Source organism: Talpa europaea (assembly GCF_964194135.1).
Source record: "Talpa europaea genome assembly, chromosome: 12".
In the NCBI taxonomy this organism is placed as follows: Eukaryota; Metazoa; Chordata; class Mammalia; order Eulipotyphla; family Talpidae; genus Talpa; species Talpa europaea.
The window spans coordinates 28,700,929-28,706,335 of NC_140079.1; positions in this window are offsets into that span (position 1 = coordinate 28,700,929).

Consider the following 5,407-nt stretch of genomic DNA (forward strand, 5'->3'; position numbering starts at 1 on the left):
ACTGGCATAGTTAAGAGTTGTACTGGTTCTAGGAGAGGGGTAGAAGACATAACACCCACCTACATAACTGAATTCACGCTTCCTCCCCAACATTACCCTTCCCCAAGGGTTTCACAAAATGCCAGTGCCCAAAAAGAATCATACTGCTCTAACTAACAAGATAAAAATGTTTTCCCCAAACTTCCTCGGTGTAGGGCTACAGGCAAATATTAAAGCATGCATCAGCTAAACAAAGAATCCATCACCCATCCGGAAGACTGTGGGGCACAGTTTCCTCCTAGGCTGTACTAGAAGTACTCCAGTTTTTAAAGGGAGCCAGATTTATGTCAGCTCTGTAAAATACTGAGCAAGTGTAGCAGCAAATGCAAAATTATAGAAACCAAAACAATGTTATTTAAAAATGCATGTTACACCAAAACAATTTTTTCTTTCACATCTGTCTCCTTTAACCAGACATCAGTTTCTTCTGTCACTGAATTATGGTTTATTATTATCTCCATCTGACCTACTCATTATGTTGCTGTGGAAAAAGACAAATCCTAATTGGAGAGCTTAAATTTACTCTTAAAAATGGGAATACAGGAATTGTAAAGTAAAAAAAAAAGTCCTCTAAAAGTATCTCTCACAAATATATATATATATTTAAATATTAAAATAGGCTACCTAGGATTTTTATAAAATGGCTTTTGAAAAGATAGTAGAGGCACAAAGATGCCATATACTATCCTCCAATTGGACATAAGGTGCCACAGGGTGCCCAACAAAGAGGCAGGCAATCTCTATCTGATGCTGAGGGAGGCACCAGCAATGACAGGAAAATCAAGGACTTGGATTGAAACCAAATTTTACTCTATAAGGGACTCTTGCTTTTAAAAAACACCTTGAAATATAAGCATTAGAAGCCATCATTTTGTACAAGGAAGAAAATGAATAAAGTATGATCTTACTCCTTCCGAGTACCTGATGGCATTTATTTCAGGCACCTGAAAGATGAAAAACAGTGCAACTTTCAATAATTTAATGGACTACTCTCAGTATGAGAGACTTTACATACATGTCAACTTGAAAATTAAATTGATAATTGAAAGAAAGCTCTTGAAGACATACTTATAACCTGATCACAGAAAAGGTTCTCTCTAGAAAACATGTTGCTAGCAACTGCAGGAAAGGTTTCCCTTCCTTAAATGAACACAGCTTCCACTAATACCAAGGGAAACCACATAGGAGATGGCTGGCTCCTCGGAAAGCAGGGAAGATTTATCCTTCCTCAACAGGTGAGGTGATGTACTTTGGTAACCTGAACACTCATTTAGAGAATGTTTTTTAACTTGTTTAACTGAAAAGTGATATTAGAATATGGTTAGACCAGCTTATAGGACAACAAAGACAACTCAATGAAGGTCATGACATTGTAGCCCCTCAAACCATCAAGCAGCAATTTTATCAATAAATCATCACAGTTGAGCTCAGGGTTTTAAGCTTAATCAGCAAAATTAGTCAATTTAAAAGAGAAAGGCAATAATCAAGAATTTGATTTTATAAACCAGGCACTTCAAAACTAAAATAATTTTTTTTTTATGTTTTAAACATTTTTTTAAAGTTCTTATTTTTAATCAATGGTCTGAACTCTTTTCTTTGTAAACTTATTATGTATACAGGACTCTTGGTATTAGTTGGAACTGGCCTGGGTCCTATACAGAGGGAGCTTACTGAACTAAAAGTAACACAAACACTTTAAGGCAGTCTCATTTTTTTTGGATACTGCCAAGATGAGATTCCAGTAACATCACCTGACATCTCTGCAGTGACTATTAAGAAATGGAACTATTATTTTTTTCTATCACAAAAATATAATCACTAAGATGTAGTGAAAATATATACCAGCATTAGTTTAGTATGAAGTAGGAGGAAAAAAAAGTACAACTAAGATGTCACTAGCGTCTTTATCCCATAATCTGACATAGGCTTAATTCCCTGCTCAAAAATCTCAAAATATTTTTAATCTGAATATGAAATATCCAGAGTGAATGTTCCTTAGTTGAACCCGGAAACTGGCTCAATATCCACATCAATGTTTAATCTTAACCATTATTGCTTTTGAGAAATATCTTGCTGAGAATTTTACAAATAAAAATATCCTATGTGTCACCATATTCTGCCAAGCAAAATGACACTGAAAGATAAAAATGTGTATAGGCAAATAGGAATAATTTAAATTTTGACAATTTTAGCCTACAGTATTCTTAGTTGTAGGAATATCCTTATAAATATTTCTTAGATATATTTATTATACTAGAGCCCCCCCAATTTTGTTTCACTGCTTCAGAAAAGTCTAGTTTCGATACATTCTTGTATAGAATGTATACATTCTATACATTCTCAGTAACTTTCAAAATCTAAATATATATTATAAATAAAGCATCTTATATGTCAATAACTTAGTGAAAACCACACTTACTGCCTTTTACCAACTTTGGGTCACTTCTGAATGCAAACCTTTCAGGTTCTCCCTCCCCCCATTAGTACTGACTAGAAAACTATTCTCTTTCATTTGGATGTGTATTTCTGAGTTACAACTTCACATTTTGCAGATGAATGAAAATAGAGTAACTGGAGTATAAAACTTTCTAATTCTTCATGAGTTGCTCAAATCTAAAACTCCTTTCAGTTAAAATATTACAGTTATAGGGCTGTTCATTTGTCAAGTAGTAAGAATAAGTCACTCCATATGGTAGACTAGTACAGAATTGCCATTACATTATATAGTAATGTATTTTCCAGGGACTACAAAGTCAAAAGAGATTAAAACATGATCTGAGAATTTTCAAAGTAAGAACCACTAAACTAGAGGAATTGATTTCTATTAAGTATGAAAATTAAGATATAAGAGGCTATAAAAGTTAATAAAGTTAACAAAGGCTCCCAGGGAACCATTTATACATCAGGAGAGTCTGGCTCAGTAGTTACCAGTGATAAGCACATCACATGTGCTGACTAATCCATTCCAGTTATTAATATTTTAACAAAATGGAAGTTTTTTTTTTCTTATAAACCAAAGGGCGTATGTTACAACATGGAATGAATTACCATAAGCCAGAAAGCTTGCTGAAATGCTAAAATCCAAGACTGAAAGAAGTTAAACGTTTTAGTACTTATCTCATTGAAATCAACAACTTTAAAAACTGGCAATTTAAAGTGTAGTTCACAACAAAAACTAACAAAAAAGATTACTTGAAAATCAAATTTAGATGTTTGTGAGTGCTAACCTCTATCTGCATCCATTTATAGAAAAGTTAAGAAATAAAAAGTCCCATTCTATTATCACCCCTTTGTTTCTGAATTATTACAATCATTGACACACTAGGTACTCCCACTGTGAGAATACACTCTTAAAAATTAAAAGAGTGAGTTCAGGAGCTGTGACATCCAATATCATGGTGAATATCTTTGCTCATTTCTAAAGTATATCATACTTATTTGGTAGCTTAAAAATTGAAAATAAATGCTTTTCTTTTATAAAATGCTTGGTTTAAAAAAGGCAACTTATCCTGCATCCTAAAATTTAAGCCCTTTAAATATCAACAAAGTTACCCTCTTGGGCCTTAAGATATCTATGCTTAAGTACTCTAAGATGGAAATTTCTTTTAAGTCGAATAATACTGGTAATTTCTAATGGGTGGAATAATGTAACTGCAATGTTTTCCATATATTCTGGGAAAAATTATACATCCAGGCATCCTTCGCTTAGATGAACTTTAAATAAATTTAAGTAACACTATATACAATTATCCCTTGCAGCTTAGTTTCCTAAAACAGATTCATACGCTAAATATCCTTAAACTGTGTATCAAGAAAAATGAAGCACCTCACTGAAAAGAAAAAAAGGGCAATGTTTACATCATTTTATGTTAAATACTAGTTACCTGTATTGATAGGATTTGAGGAGTAGACAACTAACCATGTAAGCCTTTTCACATTTCTTAAACTTGGAAATCTGTACAATTTGTAATAATCAAAGAAAACCTAAAATTTCCATTTGGGAAAGAACTGCCAGTAGCTTAACCTTACATTCTGAGAATATAATACCTCAGAGCTGCCAAAATTGTGCAGGGCTCTCAATGTAGAGTTCTCAGATTGTGCTAAAAAAAAGCTTTCAACCAACAAATTCCCAAATGATACTTACTTCTTTCCTCCCTTCTCCTTCTTTATTTTAATTAAATAACTCTTAGAACTGAGGGTAACAATTACTCCAGATCATAATTTTTCTTATTGTCTAAACCATGTAAGATTTTAAATATTAGCTTTAGATTAATGGTAGGCATAACAGTTTTCAAATAGTATACAAGACATTAAAAATAAAGATTCCTGACCTTTCCAGTGAGACACAACAGTACTGTTACCAAGAGGTATCAGTCTGTCACAGAAAATAATTCAAACCTATTTGTAAAAAAAGCATAAATGGTGAAAACCTATCATAACCAGAAAATGTTTTTTCCTGAAGGTAATACACCTATTGTTACATAGTGGGGAGGGGAAGAGAATAAATTATAGAATTAGCCAATTTAAAAAAATTGTTATAACTTAAAAATATATTTTATTGAAGACTAGCATCTAGATGAAGTTTTAATCTTGTGTTTTAAATAAGAAACTGCATTTTATTTCTTTTTTTCTACTGTTAATCACAGGTGCTTTCACAATTATTAAATTTTGGGTATATACACAGACACAGAGTTACTCAAAAGTTCATTGTTCATGGACTCATGAATATTAAGGATCAAGATCAGTGATGCTGTAAGGGCACCAGATGAGAAGTATACTCCAGCCTAGAGTATCATAAATTTCAACTATAAATCAGGAAGTTTTTTTTTTTTTTTAGTAGCAAGAGGTGTTAAGATTTTTAGCATTTCTTAACAATTCTTTTTTTCCCAAACAAATTTATGAATCATAGATCATTTTATAGTCTTCTAATCTTTTACATTGTTGCTTTCATTGTGTAAAAATATACCAACAGCTTTAATAAACTTGGCAATGTCTAAAATTATTTTGGAACATGGACAATGTATAGCTGTCATATGGAATTTTTTAAACGATCTTAGTTGGGTTTAAGAATGTAGCTTTAACAGAGAATTCTTTATTTTGTCCAAAACAGCACAATAAAATCATCCCCAACAATACATAAACCTATATATAAAATATAGACTATCTCCAATATTTTTCCTTTATATGGTAACACACCAGTATATGCAATAGAAAGTACTGTTGATGGGGCAAAAGGAAACTAATTTAGGAATGACCTATAGAAATGACCTATAATTAGCCAGTCATTAACATTTAAAGATTAGGTAAACAATAATTTTAGTCAGAAAAGCAGCATTAAAGAATTCTCATGAAGCGGGATTTACATACT